We start from the raw sequence: 13,462 nt of genomic DNA on the forward strand, positions 1-13,462 counted from the left end.
CAAATTGAGTGTAAAGCAGTGAGTTGTGTTTACAGTTCTGCAAAAAAAGTGCTCTGCAGTGGATTGTAGTTACAGGTTTGCAAAGTGTGTGTTACAAAATGGCAAACTGAGTGCAAAGCAGTGTTTGTGCTTTTAGTTTTGCAAACTCAGTGAGTGGTTTTGCTATAAGTATTAATAGTTTTAGAAATTGTGCTATAAGAATCACAGTTAGGGTTTAAGCATTCAGAAAAAACTGTAGTGTAAAAATGGATCATTTAAAAAAACACATGAAAACTGCTACAAAAATGTGGTCTCTACAAATCTCCAACTCTCCTGTCAGAGATCAGACATCCAAATATTTTATGGGCCTCAATACTTCCATCACTCTGAGCTACATAGTATGCCTAACATAGCATACCAAGTAATCTTTTTAGATACAAAAGTTTTGAAATAGCCTTTTAAAAATCATCCACCAGGAAAATATAAACATCTAAAAAATAGCCTTCAGATATTGAACTTTTATTCATTTATTTTTTTTTAAAAAGAAAACTATTGACAGCATAACTGAAACTTTGTATCATTCTTATAAAGAAGTCTATCTTTCTACTTGATTTATTTCAGTCAGTTCTTAGAGCGTGAGGTGGATGCCATTAGATGAACTAACATGGCATAAATAAAGCTGAAAATCTCACTATGAAAGGCCTAAATTTACACTGTGGATTTCACTCACAGCAAGAAGATCCTGGGTTTAAAACCACAGGTCACCTTTTCTGTGTGGAGTTTCCATGCTCTCCCCGTGCTACCGTAGGTACTCTAATTTCTTCCCAAAGTCCAACTACTTGTAAGATAACTTGATTGGTTACTCTAAATTGGCTGCAGATGAGAATCGGTCATCAGGCTGTCATTACAGATGTTAGTACAGCCTTTTCCTGACACAAAATCTAAAAAGTTAATTTATCCTTGAAAAGACCTGTGGCAGAAAGGTATATTTAAACACTGACATTAACAAATTAAGCTGAAACTATAGAGCATTTACAATGAGGTCCAGCTGACCTCTGGACACGCTTAGCTTGAAATTCTGTCTTTTATTTTGATGTAATCCACCTTTGTATACATTTTGTATCTGCAGTTTGCACAGCTATAAACCTATACCAAGTACTCAAAGCCATCTGTGAGGTACCTCCTGCTATAGTTGAAGCTACAAGGAGCACAGTTTATGATAATAAACACAAACTCGAAAAGACCTGTACTCTTTTGCATTACAAAACACAAATAATAAAGATAAAACATTTTAATATTTTTTACTTGCAAAGAAATTAGACTATATATTTTAAGTTTATTACCAAGCTGGCGGTTGAATGTGATTCTTAAAGTCATGTTGCCAGTCATTTACCCTTAAGGAGATAAATGTTTGTAAATGTACAGTCTTCTGGAAACTGGTCAGTAATATAACACTCAGCTTACTTGCCCAAAGTGATTGATTCTAAGCAGATGATCTACATTTCCCAGCTAATGGATAAGATTCTCAGGAGACTTCATGTCGAGACACAAATTTCCTAGGTTCCATTAGTGCTTAACCATTTGTGCAGCACTTATCTATATCAACATTTTGAGTTTATTACAATCTACAGTATGTTATCATTGAATACAGAAGTCCCAGTCATGTTAGCCTGTTAGCTAAATCTTTATGTTGTCGGTGGTTACATGGCCAATGGAAAACACATTTATATTAATGTAGTGTAAGTACAGCTTGTCTTTAAAAACACTCCAAGCTGTTTGTACTTCAAGAAATTATGAACATGGCTGCCAATATAAACCCAACCTATCACAATAGTTCAGGGACTACAGGGGCTCGTTAAGCTCTTTTGGGCCTGGTTAGTACTTGGATGGAAATACCAGGTGGTTTGAGTGCCTGAACCAGTCCATTTACCATTACTCAAGCAGTGTGGGATCATCTTGTCAGAGAATGGAACAAAGGGAAACAACATCCAAAGAAGAGCTTTGAATGCCCTTCAAGAAGCCTTGAGAACTATTCCTGAAGACTAGTTAAACACATTACATGAAAGCTTTCACAGGAGAGTTCAAGTCATGGTGAAGAATAAAAGTGGTCATACCAAATATTGACTTTCAAACTAGTTAGAATTGTAAAAACTGTTTTTGCCTTATTTGCTGTATTTCACTCATGTCTATTTTGATAAATTGCTATTTATACTGCCCGACAAAAGCAGCAGATACACAGTGTGATGACAGAGGTCTTTAGAGTGAATGAATAAAATAAAAAGAAAAACAATGAATTTAAAGACGTTTTTCATAGATAGTGATCTAGAACATACACAGTTATATCTAATTATAAGCCATTACACTTAATTGCAGGAAACCATTTTCTATTTAATACATATTATTGTTTATACATTATTGCCAATAAGTTGCTTTTAAGCACTTATTTATAAACAGTGAAAACCCGTAACATCAGGTCAGCTGTTCGCACTGATTATGGCTATTGCCCTGTTGTAAAAGCTGTGCTTAAGTCTGTTTGTCCCCAACCTCAGTAGCTGAATCTCCTGCCAGACATCAGCAGCTTAAACACCCGGTGTCCTGGGTGTGTCCAGTCCCGTAGGATGCTGCGTGTCCTCTTGAGACAGCGAGTGCTATACAGGTCCTTCAGTGAGGGAAGAGGATGCCCAATGATTTTTTGGGCCATATTGATGACTGAAGTGCCTTTTTGTGTGGCGTGGTGCAACTGGAGGACAATCAGCAGCTCCTTCTTCAGGTCCATTTTTCTGAGGATTCTCAGAAAGTGGAGTGGCTGTTGGGCCTTCTTTAAAACCGCCGAGGTGTTTGAGCTCCATTGAAGGTGTGTGCCTATGTGCACACCCAGGAACTTGAAGCTGGACACCCTTTCCACACACTCCCCCATTGATGCTGACAGGCTGCGGCTCAGACTTCCTCCTTCTGAAGTCGATTACCAGTTCTTTTGTCTTGGTTGTATTGAGGTCCAGGTTGTTGTCTGCACATTAATCCGACAGCCTCTGAACCTCAGCTCTGTATGTTGTCTCGTCGCCCCCAGAGATGAGCTCCACCATGGTGGTATCATCTGCGAACTTAATCACTTCATTGCCTGGGTGGGTACTGACACAGTCATGTGTGTACAGAGTGTACAGTAGGGGATTTAGTACACAGCCTTGTGGCGAGTCGGTGTTAAGGCTGGGGAAAAGAGGAGGCCCCATTCTAACTCTCTGTACATGGTCTGAGAGAAAGTCTCTGATCCAGCGGCAGATTGATACCAATTGATACCACTACTAAAAATCTAGGATGATTTTGGATCTCAGTGATCTTGACATAGACCTCAAGACATGGACGTAGAAGATCAAGTTTTAAAAAAATCTTTTCAATGCAATAAATCAAAAAGGAAGTCGCCAAGGATTTTCAAATTGACACCATCTATCAAAGATCTTGGATGAGTTCAATGTCAACCTGTCACGATTAGTTAATGGACTCAGGCGCAGACCAGGAATCCTTGTAGAGAAGACATTTAATTTATTTATACAGACAACACCAGGTGGCGGGGGGGGGGGGGGGGGGGGGGGGCTCCAAAAGGTCTCCAAATCACTCTCCTCACTCCGTAACTGGGTCACACACATCCACACACTCGTTCACAGGATTACAGGCAGGCAGGGAAAGGTCCAGGAAAGATCTGCACACAAAAACTTCAGTTAGAGACGAACTGACGGAAACAACTCACAGATTCAGATTCAGATTTTCAAACTACTGAGCGACTGACGCTGATAGCTCAATGATCCAGTGACGAGTAGCACAGTGCTGCTATCTTAAGTAGTGCTCGGGATTATGAAGATAGGCAGCAAGTGTGGAGATGGCAGGTGCGTGGGCCAGGGGTGGGAGACCATAATGAGCACCGCAATGAAAGGAGAGAGAGAGAAAGAGCCCTTGATTGTCTCAGGATCAGGATGAAGAAGAATTGGATTGAGGACGAAGGTTTCCAGGCTCAAATCTCCTGGTGGATTGGGATTTCTAAGCTATCATCAAGTTACAGTACACAACAGTAAGGAAAGAGTCACATACAGTGGTGTGAAAAAGTATTTGCCCCCTTCTTGTTCTTTTTTTCTGTGTTTATCACTTTTAAATATTTCATATCATCAAACAAATGTAAATATTAAACAAAGATAACATAAGTGAGCACAAAATCAAGTTACTAAAAAAAGGTGTTTATTATTATTACTATAAATATTGTTGTAAGGGAAGAATTCAAAACTACTTGGAAAGAAAAGTGTCTGGACTTCTTTAAGTTTTCTTGCAGACGTTTCACCTCTCATCCGAGAAGCTTATTCAATTCTAAACGCAATCAGTGGAGAGTCCCAGATTTTAAGCCCTATGGGAGTGTCCGCACGAGCCAAGGCATGAAAACGGGTGTGGGTCACAATCAGCCAAGGTTTCGGGTGGACCCATTGTGAAACCTAGCCCAACTATATCATGTGATTTATTGAGGTCGACCCAGGATGTGGATGGGCATTAAGGCGTCTGGGAAGGGATCTCAAAACTGGATTATGGGTGCCAGACAGTTGGTCTTGTAAGCCACCGCCTCTGTTCAAAGATGGTCGTTCACAGTGAACGTCTTCTCTGTCCAAAATGTGAACATTGACCTTTGTCCTTTAGATGCAGATGGACAGCCGAGTCTTGTCCCGTGGAGGTGGCTCTTCTACGTTGTGCCTTGCATTTATCAAGTGGCTGTTTTGTCTCTCCAATGTAGACATCTGAGCATTCCTCGCTGCACTGTATAGGATACACTATGTTGTTAAGTTTGTGTTCAGGAGTTTTGTCTTTGGGATAAAACAGTTTTTGTCTGAGTGTGTGGCTGGGTCTGAAGTACACTGGGATCTTGTTCTTGGAGACTCTCCTGAGTTTTTCTGATAAACCAGCTACACAGGGGATGACTATATTGTTGCGTTTGTCTTTCTGATCCTTCCTAGTTGGTGTCTGATCTTCTTTTCTGTGCATCTTTGCTGACTTGATGAAAGCCCAATTGGGATAACCACATGTTTTAAGAGCTTTTTTTATATGTGTGTGTTACCTCTTTTCCCCCTCAGGCTTAGAAGGAACATTTTCTGCCTGGTGTTTTAGGTTACTGATTACTCCAAGTTTGTGTTCCAGAGGGTAGTGGGAGTCAAAGAGTAGGTATTGGTCTGTGTGTGTTTGCTTCCGGTAAACCAAACTTCAGTGTTGAAGTTTACATTCCCTTCAATGCGCATGCATAAAACATATCGTTAGATAAGATCAGACACCAGCCAGGGAGAGAGTGTAAGCTCCCAAACTGACAAAACTGACAAAAAACAAACTAAAATCAGCAAAAGATGACTTAAACATAAAGAAATCACATGAATACAGTATTCTAAACAGCACCAAAGAGTAAAACAATGTGAAATGTGGTTTATTAAAGATTAGGTCTCTCTCTTCCAAGTCTCTGTTAGTACTAACAGAGACTAGTAGACTAGACTAGTAGAGTAAATTGATTTGCTCAACAAATCAATTTACTCTGCCTTACAGAAACCTGGTGACAGCAGGATGATTATGTTAGTTTAAATGAGTCAACTCCCTTGAGTCATTCAAACTATCAGGATACTCGAAGCCCAGGTCGAGGCGGCAGTGTGGCAGCAATTTTCTACACCAGCCTATTACAGTTTTTTCTGATGGCTTGAGCACATTTTTTGTAACTATTGGCTATTTTTGCAAAACTCTACACACAAATAAGAAAACTCTTCACCCAATCAGCAAAACATTGTAGTTTTCTTGTAAAAGCGAATAACCTTTGCTTAACTCACCACACCTTTGTAAAAATGGTATTTTTGTACCAGACAGTAAACACAAGCCATCAAATTAATAAGCACACAATGCACCAACTACACACTGATGGTATGAATGAAAAACACATCTGGCTTTTGCTTTCTCTGTGCACAAGGTAGGCTATGTCAGTTTGAGCTCATACTTTTGTCATAGATCCGTAAGCATAGAGGGATCCAAACTTCAAGTACTGGTGTTTATTCACACACATCAAAACAAACACAAGTGTTTATTTCCAAGTCAAAACGAAATAGTAATTTCACTGAGGAAAAAAAAGAAATCAGTCTACATTGTGTCATCTCTGTGGATCTGGCCACAAAATTTCATCTACATCACGTGAAATGTCCTGTAGTCCAGCGGTCCCCAACCTTTTTTGTGCCACGGACCGGTTTATGCCAGACAATATTTTCACGGACCGGCCTTTAAGGTGTCGCAGATAAACACAACAAAATAAAACTAGTACCGGTACCAAAAAAAAGAAGATTTATTCATAACACATGTGAAAAGCGAGTTAACAATAAAAATGATAACAAAATAACGCTGAAAACCGATAAAAACCCTGAAAACCATACATTTCACACCTGAGCCTCAACTCTCGCGGCCCGGTACCAAACGACTCACGGGCCGGTACCGGTCCGAGGCCCGGGGGTTGGGGAACTGTGAAAAGATTTTGTTTATTATTCAAATATGCTTTGCTTGTAACTGTGTAAACTCTGAATGATGATTCACCCTGATAAAACATGAAACCTTGCCTATGCTTATCAAATGCCTGTGAAGACAAGTTCCTGTGCAAAGAGCAACGGAAAATGCCACTTAAGCAGACGTTTAGTATAGTACGGACAGAATGTTTAGTAAGATATGCATTTGTCAGTTAAGCAATCTATATTCTGAGAACAGGCGGAGACTGCCTCCGTCTGCTGTGTAACCTACATGCCTATATAACCTGCAATAAAGAAGAGTACTGTGTGACTCTCATTAGAGACGTTCACCCCATGTACATGTGATTGATTATATTGTCTCACTGTGTCTCTGTTTTACTTTGGCAGCCTTCTATTTGGGAGATTTTCCCTTAACATTTCTTGGTCCTTCGAGCCGGATGAGACAGCCTTTTTAAAGCAGCTCTCACAGAAGGCGCCTCACCAGGTCCCGTCGGTGCGAGAAGCCCACGTTGAAGTCTGCCGGCAGCTCACATACTAGGTGTGTGATAAAACCCAAGAGCGTGAATTCGGGTCTTGGTCAACGTTTTACAAGCGGTCCGCACCGTCGGGGGCTGATCAGGTGCATCTGAAGAAACCAGCGCCAAGGTAAGACAGACTACTTTGAGATAATAAAGGTTTGCGCAAAAACGAAAACGAAACTTAAAAGAAATAGACTCGTCCAAGAGAGACTGGAAGCATTAAGCTCGTCTTGAGGACTGGTAGTCAGCTCGCCCGCAGAGGGTTGGAAGCACTAAAATAAAGATTGAGCTCGTCATAAGTGATTGGTAGCTCCCCGAAAGGGTAAATAGGCCTAGCTCGCCCACAGTGGCTGGAAGCAGTACGCTCGCCTTAAGAGGCTGGTAGCGTGAACGCGCGTTAAAACTGTCTGTCTTTTATTGTCTTTTTTGGTGGAATAAGTTGATTTCTACAGCACAATAAGGAGGCTGAACTATTCCACTGATTTGTTTACTGTCGGTTGCTGAAGTACTGGTGAATCGAGAGGAAGGTCGTGTTTTATCACGTAAAGGTGACACCGCTTTCAAGAATAGCTTGAAAGTAGAAGGGCGTGTCAGCCACCTCTCTCTGTTCTCGTGCCAGTGAAAGCGCCGCAGGTGTGTGTGTATTACTAAGCGCTAAATACATAAAGAAATAAATAAAATAAGTAGAAATAAACATATAAAACAAATAAGAAAATGGGAAATAAAACAACAAAACTCACTGCTGACGAGCAGTGGCTAGAAAAGAAATGTCCAGGCGCCGGACAAATTAGTGCATATAGATGGAGAAATCCAAAGAAAACTAAATGTCCCACGTGGGAGGGAAAATGCATTAACTAAATTATAAGAAACCCTCCAAGCAGAAATAAATACTGAAAAGGAAGCTAAAAAGAAATCAAAGCATACACAAGAGTTGTAATATTTTAAAGCATGGAAAGAGGAATGAAGTGGAATAAACAAAAGGTTAAATTAAGGTTAACTTAAATTAAAGCAATGAAACAAAATTGGGAAGACAACCAAGCTGAATGAATAGGATGCGTGAAACCAGATAATTCACACAAAATATATCAAATAAAAAAGAGAGATGCATAAGGCATATTAAGGCTGTGTCATTGTTCAGCCAAGGAAAATGTCTCCAGCTTGGGAAGGTGTGAAGCTGCAGGTTCACACAGGCCTTTGATGGATACATAATAAAATATAAACTAATATACTATTGTATATTAGTAGTAAAGTAGTGTATTGTGATATACTATTGCTGTTATAAAAAAGGAAAAACAATACAACGATAACATTAATAATGACATACTATTAATAGGAAGAGGCACCTCAGTCAGTTATGATGCGAGGTGGAAGATTGTTAAAAGTAGTCTGATTCAAGCTTAAGGTTTGCTCAACCTCAGTACAATGATATAGGAGATGAAGAAAATAAGGAAATAACTACACTAATCAGGTGCATAGAGACACTTGACCTGCTTGTAAACCTGTCATCTTAGATGAGACTTTGTAAAGATGAAGAGCAAACCTATACTAACAACTAATAAGCCAAACCCTGTATACAACAGCTAAAGCTACCGGTTTGAGAAGCTGAATAAAATGAATTAAATATGTGGACACTACCAAGCTGATGAGCAAGTTACACATAATGATTAGGCATATGATTTACTAATGCAGATGTAATAACTTTATCCTAAAATTCAAGGAGAACAAACAAGAACAACATCTTCAGTTATGTCTTGTTGTTGTTCTCTGTGTAGTGTGCTGAGTTTTGTTTTTTGTTTCTTTTGTTTTTTGAAATGTTGCTTGAGTGATGAGTACTGTAACTTCTGAAGTAGCTCTCACCATGTGTCCTTGATGATGATAAGTCCAGAGCCAGCTGAGAGCTGGGTTATCTGTTTTGTTTTATGTGACAAGGCTGAGAGATTAAACTTAGTTTCTTGTTTTGAAAAAAAAAAAAAAAAAAAAAAAGACAGGTTTTGTGTTTCTCAGCCAAGAACAACTACAATTTCATTTTCTGTTTTGAGACAGGATAATAATAATAATAATAATAATAATAATAATAATAATGATAATAATAATAAAACAAAGAGTGATGTTTTGTTTAAGTGTTGAAGCAGGCTAATACTGCAACATATCGTCTAGTGCATGATCTGCGAGCAATATATGAAATCATCTTATTTATCTTTAAATAAACTCCAATTATGGAGACCTGAAGTCACATGCTTAGGGCACACCCTCAGGTGAAGGCAGAAAGCTACTAAAACAAAGAAAAGAAGCTTTACAGAATGTGCCACAGCCACAAAACTAAGTATTCACATTCTTTCTGACTCTTTGTGAGCCTGAGTTATGACCTTGGCTCCCTGTTTTTCTGCTTCCACCAAGGGTGGGGGTGACGCTCCCGTGGCATGTGCTCTGTTCTCTTTACTATCACAAAGAAAGAAAAAAAAAGAGAGAGGCCCCTACTCTCTGAATACAATATTCTCTTCATAACTCGGCAGTATGAAATGTCATGAAACAGTGTAACTCACTCACAGTAAATCAGCAGTATAGGATAATACAAACCTATCTAATAAATCTAATGATTTTCACATTCTTTTAACTCAGAAGTGTGATGCAAACTAAAACTACATACTGATTACACAAGAAGTATGATGTGGCCTACAGCAGTATCATGATTCACTCATTTTGATTACAGGTATAATGTAATATATGACAGCATAATAATCTCACAACTGCTACAAGCACATTTGCCTTTCTTAACACACGCGAGTGAAAGGCAACTGTTAAGAAAATGCCCTTTTGGGTGAGACAGGCCCAGAGGTCCTGCATGCAAGCGTACTAACACACATACATGCAATGAAGAGCAGCTTACACTAGAGCACACACTATATGTGCGCCTCTATATCTCACATTGGTGTTAAAACAGGAAAAACTTAATAGTTTTGTTATCAACTGCTGAATTTACCCACTACTGACATTTAACTCTCCAGCTTGCAGGACAATAGGTGAAACGTTTGTGAAACAGAGAAGGAAAAATAAAGACACAGAGAGAGTCTGGTATGACCAAGCAGTGACCAGACAATAAATTTAGTTGGTAATACAATAAATTGTGAGATGCTTTCTGCTTGATTGATGCAACACAAGTAATTTACATGGGAGGAAACTCCTCATGTGATGCGACATTTAGCAATTTGCAAGTGTGCAGCACATCAGAAGAATGACTATGAAATTACAAAGGGAAACAATTTTACTGACAAAGGATGAACAAAAAGCAGCTCCCACAGCTGAGCAAAAGAAATGGCTGAAATGCGGAGCGCAACTAAGAGATGACTTGTGAAGGAAAACCAATACTTCCAAAAATCTCTACACAAAACAGCAGCCTTAGTGACACATGGAGTTACTCTCCATGCGTCAACAGGAGGGATAGGAGATATAATCTCCAAAACACTTTTACACTCTAAATTTCGAAACTTCAGCAAAAGAATTTGTCAGAACATGCATGATTTGCCAAAAAAACACAATGTACAAGGGAATCTTAGACCAAAGAGAGGTCATTTTCCCACACCACCCCATCCTTTTCACACAATCCACATGGATTTTATTAAACTAAATGAATGCCAAGGCTCAGAATACACTCTAGTGATCATAGACTTGATCTCAAAATGGCCAGAAATCTATCCAGTAAAAAAAAAGCAGATGCCAGTAGCAAAATGTTTGTGCAACCATTTTATTTCAACATATGGCATCCCCACTCTGATAAGATCAGACAATGGGACACATTTTGTTAATGAAGTAATCAGTAAGGTCTCTGAAGCACTAGGAAATAAAACAGAGACTGAGAAAATGTATGGAAGAAACAGGAAGGCCGTGGCCAGAGTGTATAGGCCTAGTAAAAATGTGGATGAGATTAACACAAGGTTCACAAAAACTTACGCCTTTTGAAATCATTCATGGCAGACCATTTCCACTGCCAATCACAAGTGAACCTTTAGATAAATCAATCAGAGAAACTACACTAGCAGAATGGATGTCGAAGCTACTAGAAAACAAAGATATTGTTTTGAACAATAAACTGCCTTCTGAATCTTCTCCAGTATCTTGCAGGTTGAAGCCAGGTGATTGGGTCCTGATTCGAGTTCTCCATAGAAAGAATTGGAGCTCGCCCCGTTGGGAAGGCCCATACCAAGTGCTTATCACCACACCAACTGCCTGTAAGATAGCAGAGAGACCATCTTGGATTCACCAAAGCCACTGCAAGAAAGTGAGTGACAGCCCAGACTCATAGGCGCCGGCACCCCTACCTTCAGGTGATCTGACTGGTGAAGGGAGGGCTGATCGGGTATATCCCGCCCTCTGCTTCTTGCCAGTAGTCTACTCACCTGAGGACCTAGGTGTGTTTGGTCGCCATGAAGACTCCTGTTGTCCTCGTGGCTGTCCTCCTACTCTCAGCAGGACTCCTCATGTTTCTAGAGGATGGTACAGAAAACGAACAGCACCATCTACGGACGAGATGGACGCATGACAATTCACACCTCCGTGACATGACACAAGACCACATTCACCCATGGATGAATAACGCATGGTACCGCTACGTACATGACAGAACTAAGGGAGAGCCTAACAACACTGCATGTTACGTCTGCTCCCACATGCCATGCACTTCAACACATCCCACTTTTTATGGAAACTACATGAATAAAACACAAGCCAAGTGCGCTGCCAGCTTCGCGGGCATTGGCTATCAACACAAGAAAATCATCATTGATGAGACAAGCTCTATCATCTATTCGCTTAACTTTCTTAGTATCTTTCAGGGACCACCCCAATACGAGGTAATCACCGTCGAAAACGCTGGATTTGACAACGGAACGTGTGACCAGCTCTTCTGGATCAACTTCAACGTGACGAATCGGAGCACGTCCATTCACTTCCCAGTGTTCTTGGACCAAACCCCAGGGAAGAACCACTCCATGTGCTACCGACAAGACAACGGTAACAGACCCCTAGGCGACACCACCAACTGTAACCAAACCACAGCCAACGGAGAGGGCGCACCTGTAAACACGTCTGCGCCCAGCAACGGCACCTACTGGGTGCAGGGAATGGCCTGGCTGTGTGGACAACGTGCCTACTTCATACTGCCACCCGGATGGACGGGCACCTGTGCCCCAATCTTCATTTCAGACCACACCTTCAGGATGTCAGCTGTAAATAGCTCTCAGACTACAAGACAACGACGAGACGTCTCCACACTACACCCACATGATCCCATCTATGGCAGTGATGTGCCAGAGGAATTTAAGCTTTGGACCACCGGACAAAAGGTCCTCCACTCACTGTTTCCATGGGTGGGCACCGGAAAGAACATGCTAAGAATTGAAACTTTGGATTACCGCTTTGGACTGTTCCTGAATGCCTCATGCAAAATCAACAATCAACAAAATGAAGAGATTGATGCCCTGCGCATAACTGTGATGCAACACCGAGTCGCACTGGACATGATTCTGGCTGAAAAAGGAGGACGTACATTCCAGATAATGTTCACTCTTCCAACATAACCGACGCCTTACGCACGCTGAAACAACTCAGGGACGCTCAGCAACAGGACTATGTCACGAACACTGAAGATTGGCTTACCCGGCTGTTGAGTGGTTCCTGGAAATCTCTTTTAATAAAAGGACTGGTTTTTGTAGGAGTTCTTCTACTCCTACTCTGTTGTTTTACTTCTTGTATTTTGCCATGTGTACAATCAATGATTAATAAAGTTGTTGCAGTTCATGTGCAGGCATACCTGACACTGCCCATGGACGAAGATGATGATAATCCCCCTGACACTGAAATGCTGTGATACACCAATGTATGACGTGCTGATTAAAAATGCGCTGCAAGAAATCATGCACAGATAATAAACCAATGGTGTTTTAACTAGTGTGAAAGTTAAACAACAGGAGGGAAATGTGAAAAGATTTTGTTTATTATTCAAATATGCTTTGCTTGTAACTGTGTAAACTCTGAATGATGATTCACCCTGATAAAACATGAAACCTTGCCTATGCTTATCAAATGCCTGTGAAGACAAGTTCCTGTGCAAAGAGCAACGGAAAATGCCACTTAAGCAGACGTTTAGTATAGTACGGACAGAATGTTTAGTAAGATATGCATTTGTCAGTTAAGCAATCTATATTCTGAGAACAGGCGGAGACTGCCTCCGTCTGCTGTGTAACCTACATGCCTATATAACCTGCAATAAAGAAGAGTACTGTGTGACTCTCATTAGAGACGTTCACCCCATGTACATGTGATTGATTATATTGTCTCACTGTGTCTCTGTTTTACTTTGGCAGCCTTCTATTTGGGAGATTTTCCCTTAACAGGAACGCTGCTCTAGTCCAAGGCACAGGGGAAAATATCTTCTGGAATTTTACATCTATGGTATTG

This window comes from Oreochromis niloticus, linkage group LG7, assembly GCF_001858045.2.
Source record: "Oreochromis niloticus isolate F11D_XX linkage group LG7, O_niloticus_UMD_NMBU, whole genome shotgun sequence".
NCBI lineage: Eukaryota > Metazoa > Chordata > Actinopteri > Cichliformes > Cichlidae > Oreochromis > Oreochromis niloticus.